This window comes from Aquarana catesbeiana, linkage group LG08 (genome assembly GCF_042186555.1).
Source record: "Aquarana catesbeiana isolate 2022-GZ linkage group LG08, ASM4218655v1, whole genome shotgun sequence".
Classification (NCBI taxonomy): Eukaryota; Metazoa; Chordata; class Amphibia; order Anura; family Ranidae; genus Aquarana; species Aquarana catesbeiana.
The window spans coordinates 211,310,112-211,325,891 of NC_133331.1; positions in this window are offsets into that span (position 1 = coordinate 211,310,112).

The following is a 15,780-nucleotide window of genomic DNA, read 5'->3' on the forward strand; positions in this document are numbered from 1 at the left end:
AGGGCCCACCCCTATGCTACTGACTGTCAGGGGAGCAAGGAATAAGGTAAGTACTGTGCTGCTTCCTATCCCCTTTAACCACTTCAGTGCAGAGGGGGGCCCCACTGTACAGATAAAAAAATGTAACACCCCAGAGCTTTAAAGGTCCCCTAACACATACAAATACTACATTGTGGTCACTGTATGGGGCAATGTCTGTAATCATCCTATTTAGCAAATTAAATCCCAGGAGAAGCAAGAGTTCTGGGCGTGTCAGGAGTGTGTGCGCTTTTGATCTGTAATAGCTGCTGGTTCTAGCATCCTGGTTTTGGCTGTGGCATTCTCCTTGTCTGTCTGTCCACCTGCAAGGTGATTGATTGTGACCAGACTACCGGACTCTGGGTGGAGACCAAACCTGTTATAAGCTAGCCAAGCCTGCAGTCTCATGCTTGTGATAGCATATGTAAATAACTCAAATATCAATATTACAACGCTTACAGTCCAAAACAGATAACAGTGACTGACAGTGAAAAAAGTTCAAAGTCTTTTCAAAAAAATCATAAAGTGCTCAGTGCTCCAAAATCCTTAGAAAAAGTGCTCAAGTGCTTCACGTAAACATGCCGTGCAGTGTGCCACACTCCCCTCTCGTATCCCCACTCATCAGAAAATGGACCCTCAGCTTTTCAGTCTGGGGTTCAAGCACACATATGTCTGGTGATAGGAATACCAGGTCTCTTGGCATCCTTAATGAGGTCTCCAAAATGCTGCTCTTAGGGGAGCCAGAATATCCAACAGGTTTTGGTGCTTTCCTTTGATTCTGACAACACCTTGCCTTCAGATTTGCCTGGCAATTTTCTCCTGCTGTCCTATCCTTGCTCCTCTGCCTCCTGGTCAAGATCCCTCCGTGTGTCATGAGGGACGGTCCCTTCCGCACCTGACCCCAGGCCTGAGTTCACCCCCCCAGTCTAGGGAGCTACTCTCAAAGGCCCCCGACAGCCTAACACTTCATCTCCATCTTCCAACCGAACTCACACTGCCCCAGCTGGACTTACCCCTGCCAACCCTTCTATTGGGGATAGGCCAGGGCCCACAAAACACTCCAGCTAGCTCCTCCTAGACCCCTCCCAACTGCTTCTGCAATCTTCTCCAAGTTCCCAGCTAGCAGGGGGAGTCATCCAGCCTGCCTGAGTCACTCAAAACCCTGACCCAGAAAAACACACAGGCTTGGCTGCCAGTCAAGCCTGACAATTTACCTAACCTAACAAAAATCCTATACACTCACCCCGCCTACACCCCCCTAACATCCAGCCTGCCCATGGCTGGGAATTTACAAAAAGGGTGCTTCTGAGCCCAGATGCAAGGGCATCCCATAAAAAACAACAGTTTGGAAGGGGGAAAGGGAACAAACTGGGATGGAGCTATGGTACAAATAAATTAGTAGTAGAAAAATATACATTCTTTGAAAAGTCATATACACACCACATTATATACATCCTGGCTACAGGTCCCTGCAGCTAACACACATAGCATCACAAAAACTGTAGACAAAGGACCAGGGCACCTCCCCCTCAAGGGGGGCCCTCTGCCCGCTGAAAAATTTTGGCCAACAATGGCAGGGTGAGCGTCCGCTCACAATGAAACCTGCAAAACAAAAAAAATACAAAGTACAAAATCCTATCACTAACAATTGACTATCTGTACACATTTTCTATCAGCAGGGGGTTATGATCCCACTGACAGAAAATAATCAAATAAACACACATTTTTTTAAATTTCTGATAGCAGGGGGTTATGGAACCTGCTGCCAGAAACAGCATGAAAATGTTTTTTTGCTTTAGATTCTCTGTTAAGGGGAGCCCCTTAGTCATCAGGCTCTTGACAAAAAAAGAGAAATGGTAACTGTTTAAACCTAGTCTTCACCCGAGTTTATCAGAGGGGACAGTCCATCTGGCATGGGTCAGGGTGGCTGGCCAGCCTAGTCTGCAAAGAAACAAACAGAAAAGTAACACAGACAGCTGTCCATGCGACAATCTCCACTTGTGAGCTGCACACTCCAGCAATTCTTCAGGCGTAGAGATTGGGATCAGGCAGTCTCCTCCTAATGCCATCAGCTTCTCTGAAAGAGACAGAATGGCTGTACTGCTTTCACGACCACCACTCTGTCTTTGTGGATTGCTCTCCCCAGCCTCCAATGCTTCCAAACATCCTGAAACCGGGCACAGGTCTCTTTAAAATGTGGTACCCATTAGAGGCCTATAGATGTGCATATTCTCCCACACTTGGTCAATCTCCCACTCTTTTTGGGAGTCCTCAGTGATGTCCATGATGTCAGGAGGGACATAGGGTAGTCCAGATCCCACTCCATAGCTGTTTTGAGCTGTTCTGTTCTGAACCTCCCGTTGCAACCTAGAAAACCTGAGCAGTTATTTTGGCTTCCCTTTTCCTGGCAGGACACAAGCGTTGGGGGACCTCTTGATTCACTGCTTGAATTCAGCTGCTCTAAGTCTGGGTGGTGGAAGGTCTGTTGTAGAAGAGCTTTCTTGCACTGACTTTAAAGAGACCCTCTACCGCAACTAATTGCTTAAACTGATTCTGGACCACATCCCTGATACATAGAGTCAAAACATGAATTCCTCAGATTGGGACTTTAAACCTGGCCACAAACAGTTTGATGGTGAAAAAATATTCAAAATTTATTACACATTGATAATATATAGCAACATGAACCAAAGTTAGTTCATGTTGCTATATATTATCAATGTGTAATTCATTTTGAATATTTTTTTACCATCAAACAGTTTGTGGCCCGGTTTAAAGTCCCAATCTGAGGAATTCATGTTTTGACTGTTTCTTGCACTGACAGGGGTTCCTGCGGCTCCTCTGGTTCCCACAGTAGGATCTGGTGCATCTAACACCTCAGACTGGATCTCTTCCTGGACCAGGGAACCTCCTATCTCCCATTCCTCCTCCGAGCTACAGTGTGATGACCAATCCGCTATTGTCCAGGGACCCAAATTCTGCTTGCAGTCCGAGGGAACCTCAATCTAAGGCCCAGTCTCTGCTTTTCCCTTCTGGCTCACCTGAGGGCACATCTCCCTCTTGGAATGGCTCCTTCCAGGTGGGATCAGCAGAACACATTGGTGCAACCAGCATTTCAGGGACATTATCTGGTTTCTGCTGGGCAGTACTTACAGTTACCATGTCCCCGACCGGGCTGCAGGCCACAGCAGATCTCCATTCTTCTTCCCCAATGTCACTTGATTTGGCACAGTTCTTATTACAGGTCCATATGGTAGTACTGTGGCCCCCTGCTCACTGGATACTAGTCGGGTAAGCCGCTCGTCACAATGCCCACACTGGACCCAGGCACTGACCACTGTGGTCAGTTCCCGGCATTCAGGACACAGCAGTCATATTCGCTCCATCCCCTCGATAATCCAGAGGGTGAATTCCCTGCAATGCTCCAACTGGACACTGGTGTCCACCAGTGTCCACTCCTGCAGATCAGGCAACCAGGTCAGCGCTGGATACACACAGGCACACTCTGCCATCTTGCTTCTCTCTGCTAGCAGGATACACTGGATTTCCTTTGGGGTGTAGCTCCTCTCCCAAGCCTTCAAATGGGCTGGTGCCTGCAGAGCTAATAAGCAGGCCTCTTCCCGCGCATGTGGCTATAACCCCTTGTTAGCTGTACTGAAGTTTGCAGGCCCACTGATGCTTGCAGAACTTGTCTGGACATGGCGCTCAGCACTGACTGTGCCCAAGCAACTGGGAGCAGGTGGCTGCTGATTTGTACTGTGGTTGCTTGAGGTAAGAAAAGTAAAGTAAAGTCCATGGCACATATCTCACTGTAATGAGCAGGATTAGGACAGTCCCTCCCACAGGCACCCGCTGGTTTACACCAATCACTGATCAGCAACACTAGACATCTCCAGAGCACACTTTACTGTAACTAGCAGGAGTTTGAAGCATAAAGTCACTATCTCATGCATTAGCAGATCGCTGGACATATTTGTAATCCATGGGCGCGATCGCCTGCTGTGGTTGCCATGGGTGACTGCACATGGTAAAAGTTCACTGAATAGCAGGTTTTAGGACAAGTGTCTGTCCCAGCTGTGGTTGGGGCAACTGGGTAAAAGGGCAGCAATAACTTGAGAGGCAGCTCCCACTGGTTGCTATGAACACTGACATTTTTTTTTTAATTGACAGTCACAAACAGGTAGAGCACATAAGTCCTTCCCTGGTTTAACTCCTCTGGTGATCTTTTGAACAAGGCACAGTTCCCTGGCTTGATGAAAAACTCAGAGTGTTAGGAACAACAGCCAGCAGGTTGACTGTGGGCAGATATCCCGGAGGACGCCCCCAAATGTAGCGCTACCTCCGCAGGAACCACTGGTGAATATGGTTCTCTTACCCTGCACAGCCAGGCACATGAATTTTCCATTCACTCTGGAGTCAAGAGGCAATCCTTGCAACTTTGTTTTGTTTTTTATTTAGGGGAATTAAACTTGGATGGGGAAGGGTTGTTATGGGATGCCCATCTGATCAGTAGAAATTCTTCAGGAACACAAACTATATACATTCAGTATATACACAGTCCTCTTCTATCTCCAGCACAGACTTGCTTGTAGAACTACATGTCCCACGATCAGCTAACACTGACTGTTTGATCCAACAAAATCTCGGTTAGATCCAAGTGAATGCTCTTCGCAGGCAAGGACCGTGGGCCCCTTTAGTAGTGCAGGAAAGATAGAGGTCTTTGGTACTGTCCTATTCCTGTGGCTACTGCTCCCAGTATCACCTCTTTAGGCACTGCCAGCCCGCCAAACTCACACTGCCCCAGCTGGACTGACCCTGAGTATTTGAGGGGGCCTGCCCCCTGTCAACCCTTCTGTTGGGGATTGTCAGGGCCCTCAGAACACTCCAGCTGCTCCTCCTAGACCCATCCCAACTGCTTCTGAAATCTTCTCCAAGTTTCCAGCTAACAAGGGGAGTCACCAAAGAAGCTGCTGTTGAGTCATCCAGCCTACCTGAGTCACTCACAACCCTGACCCAGGATTGGCTGGCAATTTACCTAACCTAACAAAAATCCTATCACTTAGCACTCTAGCCACACTAGGGGGTGATGCATAAATAATATTAATTGTTTTTACTTGTAGTAGGGCCCAGAAACAATTGGGCCCTATTTTTTTCCTACTTCCTACACATGGGCACTGACACTAAAAGACACTGATACTAATTTAAAAAATGCTTTCTTTAATCCTACCTAAAATAAACTGACCTTAACACTGACTTAGATCAAACCCTGATTTAGCAATTTTTTCCTTAATTATATTATTATTATTATTATTTTACACACACTTGTTTTGTTTACAGTTTTCTCCTATAACAAGAAAAAACCTCCTAGGTTTTTTGTCAAAGCTAAATTGAACAAGCTGAAATTAGAAGCTGATTAGCTACCATGCACAACTGCACCAGATTTTGCACTCTCCAGTTTTAGTAAATCAACCCTAATGCATCCTTTTCTCCATTCAAGAGGTAAAAAAAAAAAAAAAACACAGTGGATGGGCTGAACTGTGGCTGATCCCTGTGATAGATAATCAGAGGCTATTGCAGCGATCAGGTGATCAGAGACTTGGCCTCCCAGTTCTCGATCATTGGTATGAGACCTGGGGTTCTCACTAAGGGCCCGGTGTCTGTGCGTGGAGTGCACTATGCAATGCACTCCCAGCACAAACACAGCTACCCATATATACAGCCTCGCCTCAGAGAACAAAGGTTAGGGCCACATACAGTGGGGACAAAAGTATTCAGACCCCCTTAAATTTTTCACTCTTTGTTTTAATGCAGCCATTTGCTAAAATCATTTAAGTTCATTTTTTTCCTCATTAATGTACACACAGCACCCCATATTGACAGAAAAACACAGAATTGTTGACATTTATGGTGCATGTGCGACTCTCACTTGTGACACATTAATGAAAGCATATTTTGTGGTTACAAGGACTCTAGTATGTGTGCAGCGTATACAGTCGGTAGGATCAGACTCTTTTTAACCATTTCCCTTTTGGTCTTCCATAATTCTAGTAACAGCTCAGGCAATATTGTCATGTCATTTTTTATTTATTATTTATTTTTATTTATTATATATATATATATATATATATATATATATATATTTTTTTTTTTTTTGCATTGAGCCAGAATGTCAAACTACTATTTGAATATTTGTGTTGTTAATATTCCAGTAGTCGTCTTCATTACAAATATGCTTTTGCTTTGGATTCTGTGTAAAAGGTTTAGAAATTATAGTATCTTAAATGAACCACAGACTGTGAATAAATTGGTTACTTGGATGAGATCTTGCTTCAGGAATTACATTTTAGTTCTTTTGGTGTGTAATGCCGCGTACACACGATCGGACTTTCTGGCATACTTGGTCCGACACACTTTCCGACGGACTTTGTCCGCCAGGTGCGCCGGACTTTAAAACGGACGGACTTGCCCACACACGACCGGACTTTCTGGCGGGCTAAATCTGCCCGTCTTTCCGACGGACTTTCGCCGGAGTTACGGCGGACTTTCAGAATGAACGGACTTGCCCACACACGGACAAGTCCGTTCATCTTGAACGTGACTCAGGTACGACGGGACTAGAAAAAGAAGTCAATCTTGCCGCTTTTATCGGTGAGATTGACACCTTGCGAGCCCCGTCGCGGGTCATACCAGGCCCTTAGGTCTGGTATGGGTTATAAAGGGAAGCCCCTATGCCGAAAAAACGGCGTGGGGTCCCCCCTAAAATCCATACCAGACCCCGATCCGAGCACGCAGCCCGGCCGGTCAGGAAAGGGGGTGGGGACGAGCAAGCGCCCCCCCTCCTGAACCATACCAGGCCGCATGCCCTCAACATGGGGGGGTGCTTTGGGGGAGGGGCGGCCCTGCGGGGCCCCCCCACCACAAAGCACCTTGTCCCCATGTATATGAGGACAAGGGCCTCTTCCCGACAACCCTGGCCGTTGGTTGTCGGGGTCTGCGGGCGGGGGGCTTATCGGAATCTGGGAGCCCCTATAATAAAAGGGCCCCCAGATCCCGGCCCCCCACCTTATGTGAATGAGTATGGGGTACATGGTACCCCTACCCATTCACCTAGGGAAAAAGCTTCAATAATAAAACACACTACACAAGTTTTTAAAATAATTTATTAAACAGCTCCGGGGGGGTCTTCCTCCTGCTTCGGGGGTCTTCTTCCGGCTTCGGGGGTTTTCTTCCGGCTTCGGGGGTCCCTCCGGTTCCTCTTCTCCCGGTGTCCGGTTGGTTCTTCTCCGCTCCCTCCGGCCTCTTCTCCCGGTGTTCCAGTTCTTCGGCCGCTCTTTTGCCAGCGGAGGTCCGGACTACTGGGCTTCTTGTCTTCTTCCCTCTTCTCTTCTCCAGATGTTGACACGACGGTCTCTCCGGCTGGACTGCTCTCTGAGTGCTCTGTTGTGAATTATATAGGCGGAGACCCCGCCCCCTTATGATGTCACAGTCCTTGGGCATGCTGGGACTGTGATGTTTTAGGGGGCGTGGTCAACATCACCCGGTGACCGGTGGCCCTTGTCCTCATCAACATGGGGACAAGGTGCTTTGGGGGGGCCCTGCAGGGCCCCCCTCCCCCAAAGCATCCCCCATGTTGAGGGCATGCAGCCTGGTAAGGTTCAGGAGGGGGGGCGCTCGCTCGTCCCCACCCCCTTTCCTGGCCGGCGGGGCTGCTTGCTCGGATCAGGGTCTGGTATGGATCTTAGGGGGGACCCCACGCCGTTTTTCGGCGTAGGGGCTTCCCTTTATAACCCATACAAGACCTAAGGGCCTGGTATGCCCCGCACTCGCCGCAATAGGAAAATTAGTTTTTCCTATTGCAGCGAGCGCGAAATGCAATACCCTGCCCTTTCCGCCAGAAACTCCGATGGAAAGATTTAAAACATGTTTCAAATCTAGGTCCAGCAGGCTTTTGGGAAAAAGTCCACTGGAAAAGTCCGCCGGAGCCTACACACGGTCGGATTGTCCACCGGACCAAGTATGCCGGAAAGTCCGCTCGTGTGTACGCGGCATTAGAAGCATACTATATAAAACTCTTTTGCCCTGTACACACGGTCGGACATTGATCAGACATTCCGACAACAAAATCCATGGATTTTTTCCGACGGATGTTGGCTCAAACTTGTCTTGCATACAGACGAACACACAAAGTTGGCGGAAAATCCGATCATTCCGAACGCGGTGACGTAAAACACATACGTCGGGACTATAAACGGGGCAGTAGCCAATAGCTTTCATCTCTTAATTTATTCTGAGCATGCGTGGCACTTTGTGCGTCGGATTTGTGTACACACGATCGGAATTTCCGACAACGGATTTTGTTGTCGGAAAATTTTATAGCAAGCTCTCAAACTTTGTGTGTCGGAAATTCCTATGGAAAATGAGTGATGGAGCCTACACACGGTTGGAATTTCCGACAACAAGGTCCTATCACACATTTTCCATCGGAAAATCCTATCGCGTGTACAGGGCATAAGTCTGCATGCACAACAATGGCAGTTTTTTGATGTACACAGACACTGTAGCAAGAAAACATCAAATACTGTAGATGCAAAAACTGTCTGCATTATATGCAATCTCATTTTATTTCATAAAACATGACAGAACATGAATCAACTACATATGTATCTGTGTGTAAAGTATATGATTAATCCTAGCTACTGTGGTACCCAAACATGAATATGTATACACACACATTTATAATATATATATATATATATATATATATATATATACTGTATATGTACAGTATATACACACTATATTGTCAAAAGTATTGGGATGCCTGTCTTTACACGCACATGAACTTTAATGGCATCCCAGTCTTAGTCCGTAGGGTTCAATATTGAGTTGGCCCACCCTATGCTATAACAGCTTCAACTCTTTTGCAAAGCCTGTCCACAAGGTTTAGGATTGTCTATGAGAATGTTTGACCATTCTTTCAGAAGTGCATTTGTGAGGTCAGGCACTGATGTTGGATGAGAAGACCTGGCTCACAGTCTCCACTCTAATCATCCCAAAGATGTTCTATCGTCTTGAGGTCAAGACTCTATGCAGGCCAGTCAAGTTTCTGCACCCCAAACTCGCTCATCCATGTCTTAATGGGCCTTGCTTTGTGCACTGATGTGCAGTCATGTTGGAACAGGAAGGGGCCATCCCCAAACTGTTCCCACAAAGTCGGGAGCATGAAATTTTCCAAAATGTCTTGGTATGCTGATGCCTTCATGCCCCGTACACACGGTCAGACATTGATCGGACATTCCGACTAAAAAAAACCTAGGATTTTTTCAGATGGATGTTGGCTAAAACTTGTTTTGCGTACACACGGTCGCACAAAGTTGTCGGAATTTCCGATCGCCAAGAACGCAGTGACGTCAACCACGTACGACGAGACTAGAAAAGGGCAGTTCAGAACCAAGCGCGGCACCCTTTGGGCTCCTTTTGCTAATCTCGTGTTAGTAAAAGTTTGGTGAGAGACGATTCGCGCTTTTTCAGACTCGTGGCTTTCAGATCGTTTTCTGCGGTTCAGTTTGTGCTTGTGGGTTTGTATCTGCTCTTCAGTGTGTGCAGTCAGTTCGTATTGGAGTTTTCTGTGCGATCTTGTCTGCTCGTTGCTGTTTTTCAGGTCGCTCTTCACAGGCCTTGCTGTTCTTCAGTGCGTTGTTACTTAGTTCTGAGAAGCCGACCGTTTTCTAGCCATGTTGCATATACGTACTCCTCGTAGAGTTCGTGCTGTGCGGGGGCTTGGTGTTGGGGTCCTGACCTTGACACAAGTCCAGTCCATGAACAGGGTGGGGAGGAGTTCATGGACCAAGAATTGGTTGCTTCAGCGTGACCAGTTCTCTCATATGCCTTTTGCTCCGTGAGATCCGTGAGAATAATCCTGATGATTTCAGGAACTTTCTCAGGATGACGGACCCCGTATTTCACCGTTTGTTGGCTTTGCTGACCCCCTATATCAGCAGGCAGGATACCTGCATGAGGCAAACCCTCACTCCGGAGCAGAGGCTCGTCGCTACCCTGCGGTACTTGGCGACAGGGAGAAGCCTGCAGGACTTGAAGTTCTCGACAGACATCTCCCCCCAGGCTCTGGGGATCACAATCCCAGAGACCTGTTCTGCCATCATCCAGGTCCTGCAGAAGGAGTATATTAGAGCCCTTTCACATTGGGGCGGTTTGCAGGCGCTATTGCGCTAATAATAGCGCCTGCAAACCAACCCGAAAGTGCCACTGCTGTGTATCCAGTGTGAAAAGCCCCGAGGGCTTTCACACTGGAGCGATGCGCTGGCAGGACGGTAAAAAAAGTCCTGCCAGCAGCATCTTCGGAGCGGTGAAGGAGCGGTGTGTATACCGCTCCTTTACCGCTCCTGCCCATTGAAATCAATTGGACGGAGCGGGTATACCGCCGGCAAAGCGCCTCTGCAGAGGCGCTTTGCGGTGGTATTTAACCCTTTCTCGGCCGCTAGCGGGGGGTAAAACCGCCCCGCTAGCGGCCGCATACCGCCGACGCCGCCCCCTGCCCCAGTGTGAAAGGGCTCTTAAGGTAATATTTTTATCCTTTAATATCACATTTATTGTATTGAATGTTTGCTAATATATTGTATTTCTTTCCTCATTCCCTAATTACCATGATTGTAATATGCTGTGAATGTCCCCTTTGTCCTCATTCATTCTGGAATTTTATGTAATTTTTTTTTTGTCTTTCATACATATTTGCCTTCACTTACCTCCCCAGCATGCTCTCCTGCCCCTATATTCACCTCATGTAGTCACTTAACAATGTATTTTATCAGCTCCATAGTAGTGCTTTACCCCAAACACCCCCTAAAATGTTTAGAAATGTGATTTGTGCTTTAAATTCAGGCAGAGTGCCAGAGGCTTGTTTTTGTGGTGTCCCCAAATCATTTTGAACTCTCCCTCCCCCCCAACTGCTAAGTCAGCTGATCCCAATTCTCTATCTATCCTCAATCCTCTATCTGCTGACTTTGCCAAACCCATACACACTATACCCATCTCTTTTGTGCTCAGATTTATTGATGAATTCCTCAAAGCATGTAGTGCAAGGGCCTGCCGGTATACTTTCAAATGGTACTGTTTCAAGTTTTTGTATCCTATTATTATCTTGATAGGTAATAGCAGAATGTCCAAATGTGCTCAAATGTGTACAGTGTGTATTTATATCTTTGTATTATGACACTTCTTACCTGTCCAGTGGGCTGCCAATAGTATAACTAAGGAGGAGCTGTTCCAAGTAATACCCATTATTTAGGCATTCATCTCTCAATGAAGTGAAGAGGGTTACCTGTCCAAGATTCCCCCCCCCTATAATGTTAGAAATGGCCCATGAGGAGGGGGGGGGGGGGAATATGATAGATGTACCTTATACTTTGGTGTTGTAAAATTCCCTTTAATAAATGTTATCTGGATGTTGGCCAAGAATGTTTGTGTCTAATCTGCTTTCCATGTTTATGTGCAAAAATACTAATTTTTTTTTTGTTTTCCTCAACAGTTTCCTTCCACGCCACAGGAATGGCAGACTGTGGCCTCCCACTTTGCCCAGCGGTGGGACTTTCCTAACTGCTGAGGGGCAATTGATGGGAAACACGTCCACATCATCCCACCACCCAACTCGGGGTCGTACTATTATAATTACAAGGGGTTCAATAGTATCGTGATGTTGGCGGTGGTGTCGGCTAATTACAACTTCCTGTATGTGGACGTGGGGAAGAATGGGCGGATGTCCCATGGTGGAGTCATCGCCCAGACAGAGTTTTACAGGCGTCTCCAGAATGGCAGCTTGGACTTGCCACCTCCAGAAGAGAATGTGGAAGGACACCCATTCGTCTTTGTTGCGGATGAAGCATTTGCGCTGGGGGACCATCTTATGTGGCCATTCCCGATGAGGACCCTCACCCCGGAACAGAGGATTTTTAATTACCGGCTGGCCAGAGCCAGAAGAGTGGTGGAGAACACATTTGGAATCATGGCCAGCCGGTTCCGCCTATTTCTTACACCCATCCATATGGCGGAGTATAAACTGAATCATATAATCCTGGCGTGCTGTGTTCTACATAACTTTTTACGTCAACATTCTGCCAACTATGCTAGCTCAGTTGGGCCTGAGACCGGAATGATAAATGAAACAACCCCGACGGCGCTTGAAAGTGGCCATCCTGGCTTGCCCTCCCTGAGTGCCCGTGATGTCCGGTTAAGATAACTTGAGTTCTTTGTGGGTAGGGGGGCCATCAATATGCCAGACAATTTGTGAAACCTTGATCCAATAAAAAAAAAAAATGTCGCCAATCTTTGGTGACATTTACTGCTTGTGTTTGTTTTAGCTGACCCTGACAGAAATGTGGTGAGTCCAGAAAATGGTGTGATTGTGTAACCTTACAAAGCACTGTTGGGTGTTATTTACTAAAGGCAAAGACACTTTGCACTACAAGTGCACCTGAAACTGCACTGAAACTGCACTTGTAGTGCAAAGAGGATTTGCCCTTAGGAAATAACCCCCATTGTCACAGAAAACAGCAATTACATCACCACAAAAGTGTTGTAGCGTTGAGACAATAATCCACACATTCTTGATTAACAATCTTTTTAATACCTGCACAATCACATGTGCATTTAGAAAAGGTTTTTAAAACAAACCAACATGTTTGTTGTATAACAATTTTTGGGGTGGCATTATCAAAAATAGAAATGTCCATTTAAGATAAAACAGGCATGTTAAAACCAACAAGAATGACACAAATCTTGAACTTACAAAGTTCACATTTGGTAGAACTTGAAGGCAATATCAGACATGAGTATTTAGGAACTGTGTTTGATATTGCATTCAGATGGGGTGAAGTCACCCCAGGAAAAGACAAATTTGGAAGATGCACACAAATTTCCCAATGTCAACATGCGCTAGCTGCCATCACGGGGGATCAAGGGACGTGTTTTGGGGGAGAAACCCCTTCCTCTCAGCTACTTTATTATTGAGGAAGGGGTTGCACCCCCAAAACGCCTACATTGATCTCCCGTGATGGCAGATAGCACATGTTGGCACACTGTGTGCATCCTCCAAATTTTGCTTTTCTAAAAATCGCTAAAATATTTTGAACTTTGTAGCACACAAAAAAAAAAGTGATTTGGAGGGGTTTTAAACTCTCCCTAAAACACCAATGATATTCTTTTTTTTTTAATAACATCATTGATGTTTTTCTGGAGGTTTTCCAAAGCTAAATTACACCCCATGATCTCCCCAATCAGGATCTGTGCACTTTCTGATGTGAAACGATCTGGATCCACAACATCACGATCACCTAAAAAAAGAGAAACCAAACAAAAACAGGTATAAAAAAAATGCCGGCATCCATCTCTTACCTGAGCCTGTGGTCGCAGACACTCACCTGTTGTGGTGCCAATTTCCACCACGTCTTCCTCCTCCTGCTCTTCTTGTGTTGGGTGGATTTCCCCTTCTTCCAGAGGTGGGGGGGTCTGTGGTCTCCTCGGATGAGGGGTGTCCTCCGAGTCTTTTCTCCCCTGTGTAAAACAAAAATGGTATACTTAGCACACAGATATTTGAGGGAAGAACTATAAATAGGAAACATTGCTTGGAAGTGGGGTACAATTGTCTATTTTGGCAGAGTTCCAAAATGTAGCATTTTCAGTGTCCTTTGTGAAGCTGCAATACTTTACCTGTTTGGTACAAGCTTCACAGATGGAGACCCCCCTATAGTATACACTGGAGCACCTGTGTGGCCCCCCTAATAAAAATGGTGTTCTGGTGTCCCACACTAGTGCTCCAGTGTCCAGATGTGAAAACAGCTGCTCAGTGTCCTCTCCTTACACAGAATCTAGTTTGCATTTCATTCTAGTAACAAAGCCATCTACACAACCAATTATTTTCATACAAGTAGGGCGTAAAAAATGTGGCCAAATGCATATGGCCAAAACAATGGTGTTTTATAGGCCGAAAGAAAAATGTTTGATACGAACGAATAATGTGCCCATGAACATGAAAGTTGCCATTTTAAAATGTACACTTTTAAGAAAAGCACATGGAGCAGCACGAACGTAATAAAGACAAAAAGAAGAGGAACACAGCACAACTACTTACTTTTTTGCAGCACTCTCCGGATCTTTCTGTACTGCTCATGTTCTCGTAATTTGAGGTCCGACCACCGTTTCCTGAGCTGATCTTTCCATCGACGTATCCCGAAATTCCGGTGCAGACTCTTGACCACTTTCGCCATGATCTTGGCCTTTCTGACATTGGGGTTGGGGTAAGGTCCATACTTCCCGTCATAGTCGGCCCTCTTCAGGATGTCGACCATCTCCAACATCTCCCCAAGGACATATTTGAGGCCTTAAATCGTCTCCTTCTGGATCGGGATGTTTCTGGCTCCGGGCTTTCCTCCTCCTCGTTGCTGTAATTAGCACGCACCTGTTGTGTCTCCGCCATGTGCTCTTCCCCCACTGCGCAGAAGGAAAAGGGGCGGGGAATAGACTAGAAAGAATGTCAGTGGCAGGCGGAGTTACACGCATGCGCAGTGTGTATAAAGCCTAACATGTGTGCATATTACGTACGATCTGTGAGCGGAGGAAGGAGCATCGGAGGCGCCGATCATGATAATGAAGGTAAGATCTAAACTTGGGCCTATACTGCTTCAAAATTGAAGCCTATATTGTAACAAGATTAGGAGAGTTTGGCCTGACCTTAGGGTTTGTCTTGTGTTGTGTCTTGCAGAGAAAATGGATGGCTTCAATGACCACAATTTCCTCCCCCTGTTCATAGACAAGTACAGGGAGCTGCCCTGTCTGTGGCAGGTGAGACATCCCCATTACAACAATAAATAAAAGAGGCAGGCAGCGCTGGAGAAACTGCTGGAGTTGGTGACGCCGGTGGTCCCCAGAGCAACCATCCCCTTATTTAAAAAACAAAATTGGTGGCTTGAGGAGCACTTATCTTAGGGAGCGCAAGAAGGTCACGGATTCCCAGAGATCCGGAGCTGCAGCAGATGACATTTATGTCCCCAGGCTCTGGTACTATGAGAGACTGCGATTTCTGTCAGACCAGACTGAAGTCAGGGAATCCCTCTCCACTCTTCCTTCCACTCTTCCTTCCACCCCAGCTGAGGCTTCTGATGTCCAACCTGGGCCTTCCAATGTCCAACCTGGGCCTTCCAGCCAGGAAGAAATGGAGAAGCCCAGCTGGAGTCAGGTATAGCATTCCTCTACAGATTTCTGGTCAATAAATAAATGATCTTTACTAGATGTCATTATTGATCACCAAGTGCTGATTGAAAAAAGTGTTTTACATATCAATAGGCAGTAGTGGGCACCCAAAATTGGGACAAGAATGAAAAATGCTAGGCTCAGAATGATAGTCTGTTATATTTGTTAACATTCAATTTGCAACAGTCAGGAGGTGAAAATTGTGTGTGATTAATGAAACAAATACTAAAACAATGTCCCTTTTTCATACACAGGAAGACCTCAGCCAGGAGGAGGCTGTGGAATGTGGCAGCCAGGAGGAGGCGGGGCTAAGTTGCAGCCTGACCGAATCGCAGGTTCCTCCCCTCCGCCTTCCATACAAAAGAGTGAGGTAGGCGACTCACACGCAGGATTCTGCCCTCAGGCTGATTCAGGAGGCTTCTGTGTCCCTCAGAGCCTTATCCACTCCTGAAGAGGCCTTTGCCTGCATGGCTGCCACAGAACTGCAGGGCATGCAGGAGG